General features: G+C 39.3%; 1 non-coding gene and 1 pseudogene across 1 annotated transcript; both read left to right on the forward strand.

The window, feature by feature from the left end:
• LOC140955436 (uncharacterized) overlaps nucleotides 1-24684 on the forward strand; it is a 40475-nt pseudogene continuing 15791 nt past the window's right edge.
• On the forward strand, nucleotides 2561-2667 carry LOC118031078 (small nucleolar RNA R71). The gene has a single exon (XR_004684451.1). It is a non-coding gene; the product is annotated as a small nucleolar RNA R71 (small nucleolar RNA).

Raw genomic sequence — 24684 nt, forward strand, 5'->3', positions numbered from 1 at the left:
ATGGCCCTGTCGAATCGAAACTCTGGTCTTGACTGGTGTGACCAGACCTCCGACTCATCGAGTGCGATTCCATATGTACTCCAAGTCAAACGGCGTCCGGAAACTCTCAAAAAAAGTTTAGGGCGATCCAACGGTCGCATCAAAAGTTGTGGCCCTGTGGACGATCCTATGGTCGGATCAAAAGTTATGGCACTATCGAGCCTGTACGTTGGTCTGGTCTGGCGCGACCAGACCTCCGTATCACCGAGTAGCGATTCCACGTCTACTATAAGGCAAACAATGTCTGGAAAATCTCGTAAACATTTGAGGGCGATTCAATGGTCGGATAAAAAGTTATGGCCCTCTCGAACCGGTATGCTGGTCTACTTTGGAACGACCAGACTTCCACGTCACCTCATAGCGATTCCACATCTACTCCAAGTCAAATGGCATCTGGAAACTCTTGTAAAAATTTAAGGGCAATCCAACGGTCGGATCAAAAGTTTTGGCCCTATCGAACCGATATGTTGGTCTAGTCTCGCACAACCAGACTTCCGCGGCACCGAATAGCGATTCCACATCTACTCTAGGTCAAATGGTGTCCGAAAACTCATGTAAAAATTTGAGGGCCATCCAGCTGTCGGATCAAAAGTTATGACCTCTCAAACTGGTACTCTGGTCTGGTCTGGCGCGACCTGACCTCCGCATCACTGATTAAGGATTCAACTCTTGTAAAAATTTGAGGGCGATTCAACGGTCGAATCAAAAGTTATGGCCTTGTGGAACCGATATTTTGGTCTGGTCTTACGCGACCAGACCTCCGCATCACCAAGTAGCGATTTCACATCTACTCCAAGGCAAACAATGTCCCGAAACTCTCGTAAACAATTGAGGGCGATCCAATGGTCGGATAAAAATTTATGGCCCGACCGAACCAGTACGTTGGTCTGGTTTGGAGCAAAAGTTATTGCTCTAGCGAACCTGTATTCTGGTGTGGTCTGCCGGGACCAGACCTCCACCTCACCGAGTAGTGATTCCACATCTACTCAAAGGCAAACATTGTCTAGAAACTATCGTAAACATTTGAGGTCGATCCAATGATCGGATCAAAAGTTATGGCCCTGTCGAACCGGTACTCTAGTTTGGTCTAGTCCGGTATGACCAGCCATCCGCGTCACCGAGTAGCGATTCCACATCTAATCCAAGGCAAACGGCATCCGGAAACTTTCATAAAAATTTAAGGGCAATCTAGCAGTCGAATCAAAAGTTATGGCCCTTTTGAAAGGTACTCTAGTGTCGTCTGGCGCGACCAGACCTCTGTGTGAAGGAGTAGCGATTGCACATCTACTAAAATGAAAGTGGCGTTCAGAAACTCTTGGAAAAATTTAAGGGCGATCCAAAGGTCAAAATAAAAGTTATGGCCTTGTCGAACCGGTACTCTGGTCGGGTCTGGCGCGACTAGACCTCTGCCTTACCGAGTAACGACTCCACATTTACTCCAACAAAAATGGCATCCAGAAACTCCTATAAAAATTTAAGATCGTCCTCACCATGTCGTGATTCCACATCTAAGCCAAGAAAATAGCCTCTGAAAACACCTGTACATCTTATCAAGAGGAGATCCTAGTACATCTTATCCATGTGCAAGAGGGGTCCAATACAACCTTATTTGGTCCATGAGATAAGGGCTTTATTTTATTTTGTTAGCTACAGCCCAAGGCTTGATTGGGCTTAATTCATACTTTGTTTTAAGCTAGGATCCAAGGCTTGTTTGGATTAAGTTATGGGCTTTTTATTTTAGGGTTTTGGGCCAGTTTTGAGTGGACCTCATATAAGTCCACATAAAGGGTCCATTAGGGTTAACTTTTCAAGAACTATTTAAACTCATGTAGGCCAAAATTTCGGCAGCTTTGATGATTATTATTTTGAATTTTTCAGTTTTAACGTGTGAGAGTGATTCTTGCATTCTTCAGTTCTTGAACGAACTGAATCTGACTTATCGAAGATTAACTGGTTTCGTAGCGTCATTCTACTCATTCCAATAGTGTTGGTGCCTTGGGGCAGGTTTCCATTGTGTCGCATTCATATCAGACCTATTTCGGCTTTTCCGGGATCAGATCTTAATCTTGATTGTGGGTTGCGTGACCACGTGATCACGAGGTTCGCATCAGTTATGGCCCTTTTTTATTCTGGTCTGGCGCAACCAGACCCCCTCCTCACCGAGTAGCGATTCTAGATCTACTCCAAGGAAAACAAACTTCAAAAACTCCAGTAAAAATTTGAGCGCAATTAAATGGTCGGATAAAATGTTATGGCCGTTTTGAACCATTATTCTCTTTTGGCGTGACCAAACCTCCACCTCACCGAGTATCAACTTCACATCTAGTCCAAGGAAAATAGCCTCCAAAAACTCGTCTAAAAATTTGAGCGTGATCAAATGATCGAATCAAAAGTTATGGCCTTTTTGAATAGTTACTTTAGACCATCCTCGAGTGTCTTATCTACCAATGCCCCTCCACTTGCCACATTGATGACACTGCGGTCAGTAGGCATCAATCCTTCATAGAAATATTGAATGAGCATCTGATGTTGAGGGCATTGAATGCACAGTTGCTCAAATCTTTCCCAATACTCAGAGAGTGTCTCTCTATAAGATTGTTGAATCCTATATATTTCTTTCCTTAAGTTGGCAACTTGAGAGGCTGGCAAATACTTTTCAAGAAAAATCTTCTTCATGCCATTCCACGTTCCAATGGAACCTAGGAGAATAGAGAAAACTCACATCTTTGTTGCCTTTTTTAAGAAATAGAAAGGAAAAGCTTTCAACTTAACCTATTCTTCGTAAACTACATTTGGTTTCATGCCAACACAAACCATATGGAACTCCTTGAGATGAGTATAAAACCAGACTTGAGCTTGAAATTGACATTATTGTCAATGTTTATGCACAATGGTTGCTTTTCCACATTGGGAACAACATGCTCCTTGAGTGTCTGTTGTCGTACAACAACCATAGTGTTGACGCAAGCTTCCTTTCATAACCTACGTAAAGTGGTTTTGATTTCGAGATATACTTGCACATGACTCTGGTTAGTAGAACAGGTTACAGGCATAAATAGTCAAGAAAACTCAAAAGAAATCGGCCACACAAGAGATTGAAAACAATGTAAATTGAATGAAAATCCTAAGCTAGAACATAAAAAATGCCTAAAAACCATAGAAAAACAGTGGAATTTGTCCTCGATAGGGTGGGGCTAGTGGCCAAATGCCACTAATCTTGTTCAGAATGTCATTTCTCTTTAGGAAACAAAGGTCGAGACCTAATTCCACCAAAAAATTGGTTTTAAACAGTATAGGTATCATATTGTACAGTACTGCAACACTGTTTTCTGTTTTTTTTAACAAAAAAATAACAATCACAACATAAGAATCAACTAAAATTACTTCCTTGGCAACGACTCATAAATTTGTTGCGATGTCGCGGTCACAAAAATTAATTACCCTAGCTTAAAACACAACACATAAAATAGTATATAGCAAGCAAGAGGTCGATCCCATGAGGAAGGTTCAAGTTAGATTTATATGCTAGTTGATATACAATTTGGGGGGAGGGTTGCATGTTATGTTGGCTAAAGTAAAAGAACAAAAAACGATCAAGTAAAATTAAATAAAATCAAAAAAATATCAAGAGAACAAACCTTGGTCGCAAGTAAACATCCACCTACAGAAATCAAAACTGATCATAGAAACGAAACGTCAATTTATGCTTTAAATATCTATCTTTTCTTATGTTGATTAGTTAACAGATTCATTGTATAACTACTTCTAGCCATCAAACAACCATAGTATCCGTACTAGTAATTTAATTTAATGACAGCCTTAAGAACTAGATGAGTTGATTAATCTAGACAACATAACTGTCCGCAGTCCATGTTTGATTTGATCAATCGAATGCTCTTCCTAAGATTACTAATCTGGATCCCCCACAATTATTAATCTTAGTTGCTTCACAAGTTTATATACTACAACTTTGGTTTTGATAGCAAACTTAGCAATAGATTGTTCACAATAATAACTTAGAGTCCGCTCTAGTAATTAAAATAAACAATCATAAGAAATAAGCATAAAAGAAATCTTTAGGTGGAGGCCAATCCTAAATGGCCTTAACCTTCTCCTCATCCTTCTCGATACCCTGTATAGTTAGAACATAGCCAGGAAACACAATTCTCTCCATGCTTTTTAAGATTAGCACATAATTTCTCACCATACAATACATTAAGTACATTACACAAATGGTCAAGATGCTTAGTTAAGTTCTTGTTATAGATTAGAATGCATCAAAATACACAACCACAAACTTACCTCTAAATGCACGCAACACATTATTCGTTAAACATATAAACGTTCAAGGTGCATTTATAAGTCCAAAGAGCATTACTAACCATTCATACAAATAATGCTTTGTGTTAAATGTTGTTTTCCGCTCATTCCCTTCTTTCATCCTAATTTGATGGTACCTACTTTTCAAGTCAATTTTAGAGAAAATAGAGGATCCATGTCTAACATGTCATCAAGCCTAGGAATTGGGTGTCTATACTTTACCGTTATGTTGTTAATGGCTTGGCAAATAACACATATCCTCCATGTTCCATCCTTCTTCGGCACAAGTAGCACGGGTACAACACACAGGCTCATACTCTCACGAATGTACCCATTTTCCATCAGCTCATCAACTTACCTTTGAAGCTCCTTCATCTCCTCAAGATTCTATAAGCTGATCGGTTAGGAATTGAAGCTCTGGATACAAAATCAATCTGATACTCTATCCCCCTTAATTATGGTAATCCGCTAGGAATATCATCGGGGAACAAATCATCAAACTCCTACAACAAAGCAATATCAACACTAGGCATAATATGATCAAGATTAATAGTATTGAAGTAAGCCTCTTTATACACAAGTAAAATCATTAGCTTGTTAATGAAAAATATAAATTTGACCTCACCCTCTAGCATAAAAAATTGCATTGTTTCTTTAGTTTTTCCACACAATTCTCATCACCCTTCCTGACTTTCTTTACTCCTCTTATCTTACCTCCACTCTCATCCAGATTTGGGTGTTTTTGAGTAATGGTCGAATGGTCTAATTTGTTTGGAGTGTTGGCCGAATATTTCTTTGTGTTTGGATGGGTGGCCAAATGGGTTGTAGTGGTGTTTTGGGTTCTAGCCGAATTTGTTGGTCTTCTCTCCCCTTCTTCCTCACCTTGATTTTCTCTCCCCATAGCCCCATGCTCATTTTTTGGCTTTATTTGATCATCATACACCAATTTGGGTGGAAGAGGTACAAGAATGATGGTTTTACCATCTTTTACAATGGTGTACATATTTTTAACCCCATCATGAATTGTCTTCCTATCATATTGTCATGGTCTCCCTAACAAGATGTGTGATTAGTACTTAAAAGTGCATTTTATCAAGGTTTTATATAACCTTAGGGAAGATCATGACCTCCAAGCCAAGTTTGCATCATTAGCTAGAAAAGTCAAGGCACTAGAATTGAAAAAGAGTGGTCATTTAAAATCTGTTCAAGACATTATGTGTCAAATCTGTGAAACAAATGAACATGCAACCAATGTGATGTGGACCAGCCCAGAAACACCAGCAAGGACCCATTACATGTTCCAAATGGACCAACGACTCGGTCCAAGACAAAGACATTGAAAGACGCATTGAATGCATTGGTTTTGAAGGTTTCCACCAAGTCATAATTGGAAGGTCCATTGGAGTATCAAGAGGAGATCCTAGTACATCTTATCCATGTGGAAGAGGGGTCCAATATAACCTTATTTGGGCCATGAGATAAGGGCTTTATTTTATTTTGTTAGCTACAGCCCAAGGCTTGTTTGGGCTTAATTCATACTTTGTTTTAAGCTAGGATCCAAGGCTTGTTTGGATTAAGTTATGGGCTTTTCATTTTTTTTTTTTTTGCTTAGATGACACAGACACGAAGAACAAGAAGATGGATGCAAACACTAAAAAACTTAAGGGACACTAAAAAAAACGAAAATAACAGAATGATATGACCTTGTTTCGGAGCCTAGCTCTGATACCAACTGATGCGAACCTCGTGATCACGTGGTCACGCAACCCACAATCAAGATTGAGATCTGATCCCGGAAAGCCGAAATAGGTTTGATATGAGTGCGACACAATGGAAACCTGCCCCAAGGCACCAACACTATTGGAATGAGTAGAATGACGCCATGAAGCCAGTTAATCTTCGATAAGTCAGATTCAGTTCGTTCAAGAACTGAAAAATGCAAGAATCACTCTCACACGTTAAAACTGAAAAATTCAGAATAATATTCATCAAAGCTCCCGAAATTTTGGCCTCCATGAGTTTAAATAGTTCTTGAAAAGTTAACCCTAATGGACCCTTTATGTGGACTTATATGAGGTCCACTCAAAACTGGCCCAAAACCCTAAAATGAAAAGCCCATAACCAAAAAATAAAAAGCCCATAACTTAATCCAAACAAGCCTTGGGCTTATTTCATCTTGTTACTGCCTCTAATCATATCAGTTTGTTAAAAAGAAAAAAAAATCAGAAAGAAATAGAGAAAAGAGTGATTAGTTGAAATTTGAAGGATCATTCAATTTTTGCTGCAGAAACACAAATCTTGGTGAACCATAAGCAAACCACCTCGGAATCAATTTAAACTTCATATTCAGTCTATTGGGGGTGGGATAGCATGATATATCAAATTTGGGCTTATTCTGATATTATTTGCTTGAGGTTTTAATTCGAGTTTCAATTCTGCCGCAAAACACTACTCTTAGTGAACCCTAGGTAAAACACCTTGGAATCTATTGAAACTTCATATTCTGAGTATTGGGTATGCGATTACATCACATATTAAATTTGGGATTATTTTGATATCGGTTTCTGGAGGTTTTAATTGGAGGTTCAATTCTGCCGCAAACTGATCATACAAGGGGTTTGGGTACCTAGACATTATAGAACGACCTATAAATTGATTTTTGGTGTTTTCATAGTATTGCAATACTAAATATTGAATTTGAGGTCATTTGGAGATCGTTTGGTCTGGGTTTCAATTCTGTTACATAAAATTGCGTAATAGGTTAGATTTGCCTCGAGTTTCAAAACATGATCTTTGCTGTTTAGTTTTGTCCAAATATTTTTTTTTTCTGCTATATTTGGATTATCTAGGAGTCAAGTAATTGTTTTCTTAACATTCGCTTCTGTTTTATTTCGTGTCTTCGTTTCGTCCACAATTCGTACGAATTTGCATTGCTACTCGCAAAATCATAATCCTAGTTTTGTTTTGCTTTGTTTTCAGTATATTTATTGATTCTTGAGTCTGAAAATTATATTTAGAGTGCGCTGCGAAGGCTATTGACTTTGATTTGTTGATTTCAGTTCCTAAAGAACCAAAAGAAAGCAAGTTGTGAGGTAAAAGGCATAGAGACCTTAATAGAGTGAAAAGCCTTCATTTTTGTTTGTGTGATACACGAGAGGTGTGAGGATATATTTGTGCTACTGACCAAATTTTGCAGATTCAAAGAATGTCTGAAAACAACGAATCAGCGACACAAAACGTTGACGTAGCTTTCCAATTGCGATCCATAGGCCAGCAACTTGAGTTGTTGTCTAGGACGTACAAGGATCTGAAAGATGAGGTGAATTCGATAAAGCAACAGAATAGTGGGGTTGATCGACGGGGAAATACGGTCCGTATGGCTGCACGGAATGTTAGATCTGATTTTGAAGAGTTTGTTGATGAAAACGCAGATGCGGGAGAAGATGACTATGATTTTGCATCAGCTGGCCAAGGAATCAGGTCTGGACCGAACAGGGCTAGGAGGAATGTGAATTTCCGTGGCATGAGCACTTATGAAGATATGGATGGGGACTTGGACACCATTAAACTGAAAATTCCTACCTTTCAAGGTAAAAACGATCCCGAGGCTTATTTGGAGTGGGAGAAAAAGGTAGATTGGATTTTTGATTGCCATAGCTATTCTGAACAGAAAAAGGTGAAATTGGTGATAATTGAGTTTACGGAGTATGCGTTGATTTGGTGGGATCAGATTGTGATCAGTAGGAGGAGGAATGGCGAGCGACCCGTTCAGACTTGGGGGGAGATGAAAGTCTTAATGAGGAGACGATTTGTGCCGAACCACTATTATAGAGACTTATATCTGAAGCTCCAAGGTCTGAATAAAGGTTATAAGACAGTAGATGAATATCACAAAGAGATGGAGATAGCAATGATTCGGGCTAATGTTGTTGAGGATAGAGAAGCCACCATGGCTAGATTTCTTAATGGGTTGAATCGGGACATTACTAATGTGGTTGAGCTACAGCACTATGTGGAGCTAGAGGACATAGTTCACATGGCGACGAAGGTTGAGAGACAACTTAGGAGGGGGCATGCTCGGCCAGCGTTTAATTCGGGTTCGTCATCATCTTGGAAGCCGAATCTAAAGAGAGAGGGCACTGTCCGCCCAAGATCCTTTGGTCCTTCTAGAACTGAACCACCAAAGGCTAAAGTTGATGTCCCTACTGATGCCAAAGGTAAATCTGAAACTCAACTTAAACGTACTCGTGATGTTAAATGTTTCAAGTGTCAGGGACATGGACATTATGCTTCAGAGTGTCCAAACAAGATAATCATGATGATTAGAGATAATGGTGATGTGGAATCTGAAAGTGACAGTTCTGATTGTGAAGGCATGCCACCATTGGAGGATAGTGATGGGGATGAGTTAGCATTACCGGTTGAGGAGTCCTTGGTTATAAGGCGAACACTTCAGGTTCAGGTCAAAGAAGATGATACTAATGAACAAAGGGAGAACATCTTCCATACGCGTTGTTACGTACAAAGAAAGGTGTGCGGTTTAATTATAGATAGTGGAAGCTGTGTTAATGTTTGCAGTGCCACCCTTGTTAGTAAACTGAATTTGTATACTGCTAAGCATGCTAAACCATATAGATTGCAATGGCTGAATGATAGTGGTGAAGTGAAAGTGACTAAACAGGTTGTGGTTCCATTTTCGATTGGGAAATATGTTGATGAAGTTCTGTGCGACGTGGTACCAATGCAAGCAAGTCACATCTTGTTGGGGAGACCATGGCAATATGATAGTAAGGCAATTCATGATGGGGTTAAAAATAGGTATACCATTGTAAAAGATGGTAAAACCATCACTCTTGTACCTCTTACACCCAAACAGGTGTATGATGATCAAATAAAGCTAAAAAGTGAGCATGAGGCGATGGGGAGAGAAAATCAAGGTGAGGAAAAAGGGAGAGAAACCATCAGATTCGGCTAGAACCCAAACCACTACAACCCATTCGGCCACCCATCCAAACATAAGCAAATATTCGGCCAACACTCCAAACAAATCAAACCATTCGACCACAACTCAAAAACACCCAAATCTGGCCGAGAGTGGAGGTAAGACAAGAGGAGTGAAGAAAGTCAGCAAGTGTGATGAGAATTGTGTGGAAAAACTAAAGAAACAACCCAATTTTTATGCTAGAGAGGGTGAGGTCAGATCTGCATTTTTCACTAACAAGCCAATGATCTTACTTGTGTACAAAAAGGCTTACTTTAATACTAATGATCTTGATCATATTGTGCCTAGTGTTGCTATTTCTTTGTTGCAGGGATTTGATGATGTGTTCCCCGACGATACTCCTAGCGGATTACCACCATTGAGGGGGATAGAGCATCAGATTGATTTCGTACCCGGAGCTTCAATTCCTAACCGACCAGCTTATAGAAGCAATCCCGAGGAGACGAAGGAGCTTCAAAGGCAAGTTGATGAGCTGATGGAAAAGGGCTACATTCGTGAGAGTATGAGCCCGTGTGCTGTACCCGTGCTACTTGTGCCAAAGAAGGATGGAACATGGAGGATGTGTGTTGATTGCTGAGCCATCAACAACATAACGGTAAAGTATAGACATCCCATCCCTAGGCTTGATGACATGTTAGATGAGTTACATGGATCCTGTATTTTCTCTAAAATTGACTTGAAAAGTGGGTACCATCAAATTAGGATGAAAGAAGGTGATGAATGGAAAATAGCATTTAAGACTAAGCATGGTTTGTATGAATGGTTAGTAATGCCGTTTGGACTTACAAATGCACCTAGTACGTTTATGCGTTTAATGAATCATGTGTTGCGTGCATTCATAGGTAAGTTTGTGGTTGTGTATTTTGATGACATTTTGATATATAGCAAGAACTTAACTGAGCATCTTGATCATTTGCGTAATGTACTTAGTGTGTTGCGTAATGAGAAATTGTATGCTAATCTTAAAAAGTGTGCCTTTTGCATGGAGAAAAATTGTGTTTCTTGCTATGTTGTAACTGCACAGGTATCGAGATGGATGAGGAGAAAGACAAATTATGTTCTGCACCTGTTTGGCTTTACCTGACTTTACAAAAAGCATTTTGAAATAGAATGTGATGCGTCTGGAATAGGAATAAGTGCTGTTTTGATGCAGGATCAGAGACCTATTGCGTATTTCAGCGAGAAGTTAAGTGGAGCAACCTTGAACTATCCCACTTACGACAAAGAACTCTATGCTTTGGTAAGAGCACTTGAGACATGGCAGCATTACTTGTGGCCAAAAGAGTTCGTAATCCATTCGGATCATGAGTCCTTGAAACATCTGAAAGGACAAGGTAAGTTGAATAAGAGGCATGCAAAATGGGTTGAATTCATTGAAACTTTTCCTTACGTAATCAAGTATAAGCAAGGGAAAGAGAACATCGTAGCTGATGCACTCTCGCGCAGGTATGTTCTTTTACACACCATGAATACTAGATTGTTAGGTTTTGAATATGTGAAGGAATTGTATGATAATGATTCTGACTTTGCTGAGATTTATAATGCATGTGGACATTCAGCTTTTGGTAAGTTTTATTTGATGGATGGTTATTTGTTCAAAGAGAATAAATTGTGTGTTCCTGCTAGTTCGTTGCGTGAATTGTTTGTTCGTGAAGCACATGGGGGTGGTTTAATGGGTCACTTTGGGGTTGCGAAAACCTTGGATGTATTGCATGAGCATTTCTATTGGCCAAAGATGAAAAGAGATGTGCAACGAATTTGTGAACAGTGCATTGCTTGTAGAAAGGCAAAATCTAGAGTACAACCGCATGGACTATATACACCACTACCTGTGCCTACTGAACCTTGGGTAGATATCTCTATGGACTTTGTTTTAGGTTTACCTAGGTCAAAGAAAGGTAGAGACTCTATCTTTGTTATGGTAGATAGGTTTTCTAAAATGGCGCATTTCATTGCATGCCATAAAACAGATGATGCATCTCATATCGCAGACTTGTTCTTTAGAGAGATTGTACGTTTGCATGGCATTCCTAAGAGTATAGTGTCAGATCGTGATGTTAAGTTCCTTAGTTACTTTTGAAAGACCTTATGGGGAAAGTTGGAAACTAAACTCTTATTTTCAACAACATGCCATCCTTAAACATATGGACAAACTGAGGTAGTGAATAGAACATTATCCCAACTTTTACGTGCTGTAATTCAAAAGAATTTGAAAAGTTGGGAAGAATGTTTGCCTTTTGTTGAGTTTGCTTATAATAGAACTGTGCATTCAACTACTACTTTTTCTCCTTTTGAAATTGTTTATGGTTTTAATCCACTAACTCCTATGGACTTAATTCCTTTACCTTTTGAAGAAAGGGTAAGTTTAGATGGTGAAAAGAAGGCAAAGATGGTGAGAGAACTCCATGAGGGAGTTCGACTACAAATAGAGAAAAAGAACAGACTTTACGCTTCTAAAGCAAATAAGAGACGTAAACTGGTTGTTTTCCAACCCGGTGATTGGGTATGGGTGCACATGCGTAAGGAACGATTTCCTAACCAAAGGAAATCAAAATTACAACCTCGTGGTGATGGTCCTTTTCAGGTTTTAGAGAGAATCAATGACAACGCATACAAATTCGACCTTCCAGGTGAGTATAGTGTTAGTGCTACCTTTAATGTTGCTGATCTTACTTTGTTTTACACAGATTTTGATTCGAGGTCGAATCCTTTCGAGGAGAGAGGGGATGATGCGGACCAGCCCAGAAACACCAGCAAGGACCCATTACATGTTCCAAATGGACCAATGACTTGGTCTAAGACAAAGACATTGAAAGACGCATTGAATGCATTGGTTTTGAAGGTTTCCACCAAGTCAGAATTGGAAGGTCCATTGGAGTATCAAGAGGAGATCCTAGTACATCTTATCCATGTGGAAGAGGGGTCCAATACAACCTTATTTGGGCCATGAGATAAGGGCTTTATTTTATTTTGTTAGCTACAGCCCAAGGCTTGTTTGGGCTTAATTCATACTTTGTTTTAAGCTAGGATCCAAGGCTTGTTTGGATTAAGTTATGGGCTTTTCATTTTTTGGTTATGGGCTTTTCATTTTAGGGTTTTGGGCCAGTTTTGAGTGGACCTCATATAAGTCCACATAAAGGGTCCATTAGGGTTAACTTTTCAAGAACTATTTAAACTCATGGAGGCCAAAATTTCAGGAGCTTTGATGAATATTATTCTGAATTTTTCAGTTTTAACGTGTGAGAGTGATTCTTGCATTCTTCAGTTCTTGAACAAACTGAATCTGACTTATCAAAGATTAACTGGCTTCGTGGCGTCATTCTACTCATTCCAATAGTGTTGGTGCCTTGGGGCAGGTTTCCATTGTGTCGCACTCATATCAGACCTATTTCGGCTTTCCGGGATCAGATCTTAATCTTGATTGTGGGTTGCGTGACCACGTGATCACGAGGTTCGCATCACAATGACTATCCAACTTTTCCTTCTTTCAAAGAATGCCTCCATGAACAAGCCCATGATTTAAACAATTTCCAAAGGCCCAATCATAACCCATACTCGCAAACATACAACCCTGGTTTGAGAAATCACCCAAATTTCAGTTGGAAGAGTGATAATAATAATGCACAAACTTCACAGCCACCGTTTCAAGCACACCATAATTTACAAAATTCTCATGGATATACACCTTTTTATGCTCCACCTCCTAGAAGAAATCTTGAGGAAACATTGCATGCATTCATTGAAAAGCAAGAAACAATCATCACTCAACTTTCTTAAAGCATGACAAATTTTAAAGATGCTATTGCAAAATTCACATCTACTCTCAGTTTTCAAGAGAAAGGTAAGTTTCCATCTCAACCACATCAAAATCCAAATGGGCAATACAATGCAAATGCAAGTAGTTCTGGAAGCCAACACATGGATCAAGTCAAATCAGTCATCACTTTTCACAGTGGTAAGGTTATTGAAAAACCCACTCTTGAGCTTTGCGAGAAAGATGATGAGTCAATCTTGAGGGTAAGAAAGGGGTTGAATCTTGGAGCTAGTATGAATTTACTTCCATATTCAGTCTTTCAAAGTCTCAATCTAGGTGGGTTAAAACCAATCTCTGTAACTCTTTTACTTGCTGATAGATCTGTAAAAGTACCTAGAGGAATAGTTGAGGATGAGTTAGTAAAAGTTGATAAATTCATTCATCCTGTGGATTTTGTTGTCTTGGATACACAACCTGTTGAAGCATGTAATTCAATTCATGTTATTTTAGGATGTCCATTTCTTGCAACTTCTAATGTATTGATTAATTGTAAGAATGGATTGATGAAGCTATCATTTGGAAATACAACATTGGACATGAATATTTTCAACATTTGCAAGCAACCTAGAGATGATAATGATTTACAAGAAGTGAAATTTATTGAAAAATTAGTTCATGATCAATTTCAAACCACTTCCAGTCAAACTGAAATTGATGAACTTGATGAGTTGCAAATGGTCTATTTTCAGGAAGAAGCAAAGGCATGTAATTAAAGATCACAAATTGAAGAATTGCCACCACGATCAATTGAGTCCATACCTTTAAGTGTTCAACCATCAAAACCTGATTTGAAGCCATTACCATTCAATCTCAAATACTCATTTTCGGGAGAAAATAAAACTTTTCTGGTAATAATCTCTTCCAAACTTAATGCACATCAAGAAGGTAAGTTATTACAAACTCTGAAAATGCACAAAAATGCATTAGGATGAACCATAGCTGACATAAAAGGAATTAGTCCTTTGATTTGCACACACAAGATTTATTTAGAGGAAAATGCTAAACCCTCCATAGAAATGCAACGAAGACTTAATCCTAATATGAAAGAAGTAGTGAAAAATGAAGTCATTAAGCTTCTAGATAATGGAATCATTTATCCTATTTCTTACAGCAAATGGGTAAGTCCTACCTAACCCAAGCTGTACCCAAAAAGTCTAGAGTCACTATGATAACAAATGAGAAAAATGAGTTAATTCCAACTCGGACTATTATTGGTTGGCGCATGTACATTGAGTATAGGAAACTTAATTCAATGACTAGAAAAGATCATTTCCCTTTACCTTTCATGGATCAAATCCTAGAAAGAGTTTTTTTTGGTAAGCTGACTTATGTATTAAAAGAAAATGATACAAAGAATATAATGGGCATACCCAAGATTTACAATGAGGACAGAAACGAAAACCAACAAATGGCTACAGGCTAGCCACAACAAAACAAAAACTTGGACCAACTAGATATGCTAGGGGTACAAAAACACCCAGCTAAACATCAAATTAAGAGTCCATGTTATTGACCCTCCAAAGTCTTTGGATCCTTATGTTTTCATCTGTTTGTTGAACATTCCTTATCAAAACAAGCTTATCGCGAATGATACATTCGATTTGATCAAAAACCAAATTCGAAGCTTTAGACACATCTGCAAAGATCCTTGCATTCCGTTCTTGCCAGATACAATACACTGTAGCTGCGAAACCCAGTTTACGAGAAAAGTTGACGAAACTTTTTCCATGCCAAGAGAAATCCTAGAAAGAGTTACAGGTCATGAATTTTATTGTTTCCTAGATGACTATTTAGGTTACAACCAAATTGAAATTGCATTGGAAGATCAAGAGAAGACTACTTTCACATGTCCATTGGTACTTTGCATATCAAAGAATTGCCTTTTGGATTATGTAATGCACCAGCCACGTTTCAAAGATGCATGCTTAGCATATTTAGTGATATGGTTGAACGTTTCCTTGAGATTTTTATGGATGATTTTTTTGTTTTTGGTGATTCATTTGATGATTGTTTAACTAACTTGGAAAAGGTTTTGAACAGGTGTGAAGAGAAGAATCGTGTACTGAACTGGAAAAAAATGTCACTTTATGGTAACAAATGGCATTGTACTTCGTCACATTGTTTCATCGAAAGGAATTGAGGTCGACAAATCTAAAATCGAGTTAATTGCCAACTTACCAACACCAAAATCTGTTAAAAATGTTTAAATCATTCTTAAGACATGCTCAAATGAATTACACCACCACTGAAAAAGAATTACTTGCAGTAGTATTTGCATGTGACAAGTTCAGATCTTATCTTGTTGGCTCACCTGTTGTCGTTTTTAGTTATCATGCAGCTTTGAAATATCTTCTCTCTAAGAAAGATTCTAAGGCTAGATTGGTGCGGTGGATTTTGTTACTTCAAGAATTTGATATCACAATCAAAGACAAGAAAGGCACCGAAAATGTTGTCACAGATCATTTGTCAAGATTGACAACCGATTCAAGATCTGACATCACATCAATCGATGACTACTATCCTGATGAATCTTTATTTTTTGTCTCTACAACGCCTAGGTTGCTAATATTGTTAATTTTTCTTGTTTCAGGACAATTGCCAGCTCATTGGAGTACCCAAGACAAAAGAAAGTTCTTGAACGAAGTGAAAATCTTTTATTGGGATGACCCTTATTTATTCAAATATTGTCCTGATCAAATATTTTGAAGATGCATTCTTGACAATGAGGTAAGTAGTGTCATTAAATTTTATCATTCTGAGGCATGTAGGGGTCATTTTTCATCAAGAAAGACAACTACAAAAATCTTACAAAGTAGATTTTACTGGCCCACCATGTTCAAAGACTCACATGCATTCTGCAAGACTTGTGAAAATTGTCAAAAGTTAGGATCTGTTTCGAAACGTCACATGATGCCTTTAAATCTGATGCGAACCTCGTGATCACGTGGTCACGCAACCCACAATCAAGATTGAGATCTGATCCCGGAAAGCCGAAATAGGTCTGATATGAGTGCGACACAATGGAAACCTGCCCCAAGGCACCAACACTATTGGAATGAGTAGAATGACGCCACGAAGCCAGTTAATCTTCGATAAGTCTTTTTTTTGGTAAGCTGACTTATGTATTAAAAGAAAATGATACAAAGAATATAATGGGCATACCCAAGATTTACAATGAGGACAGAAACGAAAACCAACAAATGGCTACAGGCTAGCCACAACAAAACAAAAACTTGGACCAACTAGATATGCTAGGGGTACAAAAACAACCAGCTAAACATCAAATTAAGAGTCCATGTTATTGACCCTCCAAAGTCTTTGGATCCTTATGTTTTCATCTGTTTGTTGAACATTCCTTATCAAAACAAGCTTATCGCGAATGATACATTCGATTTGATCAAAAACCAAATTCGAAGCTTTAGACACATCTGCAAAGATCCTTGCATTCCGTTCTTGCCAGATACAATACACTGTAGCTGCGAAACCCAGTTTACGAGAAAAGTTGACGAAACTTTTTCCATGCCAAGAGAAATCCTAGAAAGAGTTACAGGTCATGAATTTTATTGTTTCCTAGATGACTATTTAGGTTACAACCAAATTGAAATTGCATTGGAAGATCAAGAGAAGACTACTTTCACATGTCCATTTGGTACTTTTGCATATCAAAGAATGCCTTTTGGATTATGTAATGCACCAGCCACGTTTCAAAGATGCATGCTTAGCATATTTAGTGATATGGTTGAACGTTTCCTTGAGATTTTTATGGATGATTTTTTTGTTTTTGGTGATTCATTTGATGATTGTTTAACTAACTTGGAAAAGGTTTTGAACAGGTGTGAAGAGAAGAATCGTGTACTGAACTGGAAAAAATGTCACTTTATGGTAACAAATGGCATTGTACTTCGTCACATTGTTTCATCGAAAGGAATTGAGGTCGACAAATCTAAAATCGAGTTAATTGCCAACTTACCAACACCAAAATCTGTTAAAAATGTTTAAATCATTCTTAAGACATGCTCAAATGAATTACACCACCACTGAAAAAGAATTACTTGCAGTAGTATTTGCATGTGACAAGTTCAGATCTTATCTTGTTGGCTCACCTGTTGTCGTTTTTAGTTATCATGCAGCTTTGAAATATCTTCTCTCTAAGAAAGATTCTAAGGCTAGATTGGTGCGGTGGATTTTGTTACTTCAAGAATTTGATATCACAATCAAAGACAAGAAAGGCACCGAAAATGTTGTCACAGATCATTTGTCAAGATTGACAACCGATTCAAGATCTGACATCACATCAATCGATGACTACTATCCTGATGAATCTTTATTTTTTGTCTCTACAACGCCTAGGTTTGCTAATATTGTTAATTTTCTTGTTTCAGGACAATTGCCAGCTCATTGGAGTACCCAAGACAAAAGAAAGTTCTTGAACGAAGTGAAAATCTTTTATTGGGATGACCCTTATTTATTCAAATATTGTCCTGATCAAATATTTTGAAGATGCATTCTTGACAATGAGGTAAGTAGTGTCATTAAATTTTATCATTCTGAGGCATGTAGGGGTCATTTTTCATCAAGAAAGACAACTACAAAAATCTTACAAAGTAGATTTTACTGGCCCACCATGTTCAAAGACTCACATGCATTCTGCAAGACTTGTGAAAATTGTCAAAAGTTAGGATCTGTTTCGAAACGTCACATGATGCCTTTAAATCTGATGCGAACCTCGTGATCACGTGGTCACGCAACCCACAATCAAGATTGAGATCTGATCCCGGAAAGCCGAAATAGGTCTGATATGAGTGCGACACAATGGAAACCTGCCCCAAGGCACCAACACTATTGGAATGAGTAGAATGACGCCACGAAGCCAGTTAATCTTCGATAAGTCTTTTTTTTTGGTAAGCTGACTTATGTATTAAAAGAAAATGATACAAAGAATATAATGGGCATACCCAAGATTTACAATGAGGACAGAAACGAAAACCAACAAATGGCTACAGGCTAGCCACAACAAAACAAAAACTTGGACCAACTAGATATGCTAGGGGTACAAAAACAACCAGCTAAACATCAAATTAAGAGTCCATGTTATTGACCCTCCAAAGTCTTTGGATCCTTATGTTTTCATCTGTTTGTTGAACATTCCTTATCAAAACAAGCTTATCGCGAATGATACATTCGATTTGATCAAAAACCAAATTCGAAGCTTTAGACACATCTGCAAAGATCCTTGCATTCCGTTCTTGCCAGATACAATACACTGTAGCTGCGAAACCCAGTTTACGAGAAAAGTTGACGAAACTTTTTCCATGCCAAGAGACAGTGGCCAATCGAATCCATTCATCCAAGCTCTTTGTCATTCTTGGAATGTCGCATCTATCACAAACATTCCACCATAATGCTTTCGCAAAGGAGCATTCGAAGAACAAGTGGTTGTGATCTTCATTATTGCAGAGACAGAGTGAGCACCTATTGGGACCATGAATACCAAACCGATGAAGTCTATCCTGCGTTGAGAGTTTCCGTTGGATAGCCACCCAAAGAAGAAATGCATGTCTTGGGACAGCATTCTTGAACCACACGATGTCATGCCAATCAACCATTTGATGATGAATTCTTAGTTGTTCCCAAGCTACTTTGACTGAGAAACTCTGATTTGGCGAATCCAACCAAACAATCTCATCCTTTTGCCCCTTAGGAGTAGAGGTGGAAGGAATAGCTTCTAAAATGGGGTGCCAGCCAATAGCATGAGTGATAGGAATTCTCCATTCTAAGTTATTAATCAGCACGTTCACTCTCGCGTTGTGTTCCATACCTGAATCATAGATGAAACGTTCACCGTAGGTATCAGCGAGCGGGCTGTGAGGATGCCAATTGTCAAACCATAGAAAGGTTGTCATTCCATCTCCGATGACGTGCTTCATCTTCGGCCATGCTAAGGATCTGAGCTTTAGAATCTTTCCCCAAGCCCAAGAGCAGCTTCCTGGCGCCTTGATTGTCCAGAAATTCCTACCTCGCAAGAGATTGGATCTGATCCAAGTAGACCAGATTGAGCCATCTGAGTCATTGCACAAGTTCCAAATATGTTTCAACAAGGCAATCTTGTTCCATTCTGCTATCCTTTTTATGCCTAGCCCCCCTCCTTTTTTGGAAGACATACCTGATCCCAAGCCACTTTAGCCCTGGTAGTGCTCATATCTGAACCTGACCAAAGAAAGGATCTCATAATTTGCTCAACATTTTTCACTACTTCCCCAGGTAATAGGAATAGAGATGCCCAATAGACCTGGATGGAGAATAAGACTGAGTTAATCAGTTGTACTCGCCCTGCGAAAGAGAGTGTTCTACAGGTCCAATGTCGAACTTTGGCGGTAATTCGATCCACGAGGCCCTTACAAGTAACAGCCTTTAGTCTGGACGAGATAAGAGGCACTCCCAAATATTTCATAGGAAGCTCCCCCTCTCTAAACCCAAGAATACTGATAATTTGTTCCCTCTCAGCTCCTAACGAACCGCTCAAGAAGATGTCACTTTTGTTTGGATTTGGATATAGACCTGATAGAACCTGAAACTCTATGAGTACATTTTTGATCATACGGATTGAATGTACATCCCCTTTGCTGAATATCATCAAGTCGTCGGCAAAGCAAAGATGAGAAATTCTGTCCTTCTTGCATCTCCAGTGGAACTTGAAGTTTTGGTTGGCACTCATATTGCAGAACAGCCCTGACAGGATTTCCATGCATAGGACAAACAAATATGGAGATAATGGATCACCTTGTCTCAGCCCTCTCCCCCCTTGGAAGTAACCCGCAAGTTCACCGTTGACGTTGATTGAGAATTGACATGATGTAACACAAACCATGATCCAATCAATGACTGTTCTAGGGAATCCCATTTTTATCAACGTAGCATCAACGAAATCCCACCGAACAGAGTCATAAGCCTTCATCAGGTCTACTTTCATAGCACAACGAGCAGGACCCGTAGTTGTGTGATAGCCTTTCATTAGTTCCTGAGACAAAATAATATTGTCGCTGATTCTCCGTCCAGAGATAAAAGCTGTTTGATACGGACCTACTAAGGATGGTAAAACAACTTTCATTCTCCCAGCTAGAATCTTCGCGATGCATTTGTATACTGTATTGCAGCAAGATATAGGACGAAAATCTGTCAACCTCGTAGGATTAGCAACTTTAGGGATAAGGGAAATGGATGTAGCATTCATTTCTTTAAGCATTCTACGAGTCTGGAAGAAGGAGCTAACAGCGTTGATTACATCTTCCCCCACTATGTGCCACATTCTTTTGAAGAAACCTGCATTGAAGCCATCTGGACCAGGAGCTTTGTTGTTTTTTAAACTAAACATAGCATGCTTAATCTCCTCTCTTGTGACATCTTGTGCTAGTACATGCTGTTGAGTTGCTGACACTTTGTAAATAATTGCCGATTGCATCACTTCCTCGTTCAGGACCCTAGGCATCTGTTTCACTCCCAATACACGCTGGAAGTATGCAATTACTTCTGATTTGACTGCCTCGTGTCCTTCAGCGACTTCTCCATCCTCCCTTGTAACCGAGAGAAGCTTATTTCTATTCTGTCTACCATTTACTGATTTGTGAAAGTAGCTAGTATTTTGATCCCCCAAGCTAAGCCATTGTATCCTTGCCTTTTGTCTGAAAAAACACTCTTCCGCCCTGACAGTAGAAGCATAGTTACGAACAGCATCTCTTTCTCGCATACGCAATGTTGGATCCTCAGGCGCTGTATGCAGAGCTTGTTGAGCCCTATCCATGTGATCTTTTGCATCTTTGACTCTATCGGAAATATTGGAGAAGTGAGTCTTATTGAAATGTTTAAGTTCCTGCTTTAGCTTCCTTAGTTTGCAACACAGTTGATACATTGGACACCCTCCTGAATGCTGATCCCATACTTTCTTCACCAAGGGCATGAACTCGTCATGATCCATCCACATATCGAAGAATCTGAATGGTTTCTTTATGTTCTGAACATTGCCAGTGACTTTTACCACCATGGGAGAATGATCTGAAATACCAGCAGGCAAGAATCTCGCTTCCGACAATGGGAAGCGCATATTCCACTTCTCATTCACAAGCACTCTATCTAGTTTCCGCATAATCATATTCTCAGGACATTGGTTCGTCCAAGTATAATGCATACCTGAATACCGAAGATCATCCACTTTTCGCTTCACGTATACATGTTTCCAATCTGTCCATATGACCAGCCCACGTAGAAGACCCCCCTAACCTCTCTGACTGGTTGCGGATAGCATTAAAGTCACCCATAAGAATCCATGGGGTTGACTCCCATCCATCACTACGACTCACAATATCAGACCATAAAGCCTCACGTACAGATGCATTATTGTCTCCGTAAATGATTGAAGTATTAAAACAGATATTGGTAGCTAATATCATGACAGAAACATGGATAGCCTGGTCTGACATTCCCAGAACATCCACCTTCACCAAATCAGCATTCCAACAAACCCAAATACGACCACGACAAGAGAAATCATAATTATACAAGAATGACCAATTACGCAAAAGAAGTTGCGAAACATTATCTTTATTCCTGTCTCTAACCCGAGTTTCAACCAAACCAAAAAAAACCATCCTCTCTTGATGGATGAGCTGACGCAGTTCTGAATGCTTTATGGGATCATTCAAACCTCTAACATTCCAACATCCACTAATCATAGGGAAATAGAGAGGAGTACCAAACATCAACACACGGATTACCTTGACTTGCCCCCCCTCGAGGAGCCAGATTTCTTACTCTTCTTTGAAAAGCCTGGAGAACCCGTTTCTTTTTTTCTAGAGAGTCTCTAGCCTTGCTAGCTAACTGATTAATAAAAGTTTCCCCGTCAGAAGAAATCGGACTTTGCGGACTTGTTGGGATCAGTGACGTCGACTCCTTATCATCATCTTCCTTACCTGTACCACCTCCCATAACTCCAATATCAACATTCACCTCATGACTAACAAGGTTCATGGTTGCATTACAGATGGTTGAACTTTGATCTAAAGAAGTACATGCATCCCCTTCCTCCGGCACCATGTCTGCTCGTAAGCTCTTCAAAATAAGAGGAGAGGTAGGATTTTCATCTTCATAACAACCAGCATTGGGCACATCTAATGTCGCAGATTCATTCGTATTACAATCAGCACTCTGTAAAGCAGATGCTAAACAACCATTCTCATTACAATTAAGCTCTTTAGATGCCAAACAATCATTCTCACCAATCGTAACACCCTTATTTCGTTTACCAACTACCTGCCATTGAAGCTGATTCTGCTTATTATCTGCATGTTTAGAGTTCACAGCTCCTATTTTCCTTTTGCCCTCTGCCCCATTGTACGATCATCAACTTTACTGGTAGCACATATCGCTGTGGTATGTCCAAAGACATTGCAATTATTGCACCTTGAAGGAATCCATTCATAATCCGCTGAAATTGTTATGAATAACCCATTTGGACAGCGAAGGTCGTATTCCTTCACCAGCGTTTTCGAAGCTTCTATCTCAACGCAAACTCTGCGTAGCTAAGCCTTTTACGCAACAATGTAGTAAGGTCAGCATGAAGGGGAAACCCCAATAGCACTCGCTACACAACTCAGCCCCTTAACAGTCCAATACTCGAGAGGAACATTGTAGAGCTTAACCCATACCGGAACTCTATCCAGATCATCTTTCAAAAATTGCATGTTCGGATGCCAACGTTTAAGCACCAAAGGTCTGTTGGCCATGTGCCATGGGGCTCTCTCCAGAACATTAGTGGCGCGATCGACAGAATCAAAGTGAAGAGAAAGAATCCATTATCAGAAGATAAAACTTCGGATAGACCGTGGGAGCCCCATATTCTTTTAGCAATAGAATTAACAACAGGATAGGGTAATTTCTGACCCACGAAATGACCAACTGGAGTGGATTTCCAAAGTTCACAGCCATCCTCAAACACATCAAGTGGAGGAGCTACTGTCACACACGACCATCAGTTATTGCGGGGAGCAAAATGCAAGTTACGGACTGGATTCATATCAAGGGACATCCTACCCTTATTTTCATCAACATCAAAGCCCTTCAAAGCATTTAAAAAAATTCAATTTGGGGCTAAGGTGTAGCTGTTCTTGTTGCTTAGACCCAACCTTCAACTCATCACCTTTAGAACCCAACACAGGATTCATGTCATGACTATTTAGCATGTCTTGGAGCTCTAATTGTAAAGTATGTCCAGATTTAACTCCATTGTGTTGTTCAATGTCAGAGCTAACCATTGGAACAAATTTGACAGCAGAACACAAAGACAATTTGGCAGCATACAAATACTAGAAAAAACTCAGTCCAAGAAGCACTAATAAGCGACCAGCACTATGATTGGAACACCGATCAGTTCAAACATCCCAACGGTTCAAAGGAAGATATACATGTTATGTATAACATATTCAAAAATCAGCACAATTTAACGGTTGGATCGCCGCAGATCTTAATTATACCGAAACTAACCTGAGAATGACGACCTTCTGTTGAACATGTAGACAACGTTTCTGGAGGCTTAATTTCTAATCTCCACCGTTCAGAATGTGTATCATAACCAGATTCATCACATATCCAAAAATAAGCTTGATCCAACGGTGGAATAAGGAGAAATATGCCGGCGGCTCTGACTGTTCCGAGAAGGATTTCTCCAGAAATATTCAAATGGCTGGCTTCCGCAGGAGGAATCCAATATGGACGATCCCTCTGGACAGAATGTAGGCAATATAGATGTTCACAACATACCAAAAAATAGTCTGGATCCAACGGTATAACAAGGCAAAACGGGCCGGCGACTCTGACAGCACTAGGGGGTTTTCCAGAAAATTGCAAGTGTCCAGATTTCTTAAACGGCGGCAGCTTTAGAAGATCCCTCCGGTCAGAATGTAGACAATAGTTCAGTTCACAACATAACCAAATCTTGGCTTGATCCAACGGTGGTCGCCGGAGATATGGCTGTTGGAGCACCGCCCCTTTGAATCTTTCCTCTCTAACCTCTCTCTAACCTCTCTGTTGGATACTCCGGAGATCGGGTCAATTCTAATCTTCGATAAGTCAGATTCAATTCGTTCAAGAACTGAAGAATGCAAGAATCACTCTCACACGTTAAAACTGAAAAATTCAGAATAATAATCATCAAAGCTGCCGCAATTGTGGCTTACATGAGTTTAAATAGTTCTTGAAAAATTAACCCTAATGGACCTCTTATGTGGACTTATATGGGGTCCACTCAAAACTGGCCCAAAACCGTAAACTAAAAAGCCCATAACCTGATCCAAACAAGCCTTGAATCCTAGCTGAAAACAAACTATTAATTAAGCCCAAACATGAAAGAAAATAATAAAAATAAGTAACTTGTCATTAAATACCACCATCCCTTCTTTCCTTGTGTAGCTAGGATGAATAAGGAATCCTTATAAGAAAAGGATTCTGAAACATTAATGAA

Source organism: Populus alba, chromosome 3 (genome assembly GCF_005239225.2).
Source record: "Populus alba chromosome 3, ASM523922v2, whole genome shotgun sequence".
NCBI lineage: Eukaryota > Viridiplantae > Streptophyta > Magnoliopsida > Malpighiales > Salicaceae > Populus > Populus alba.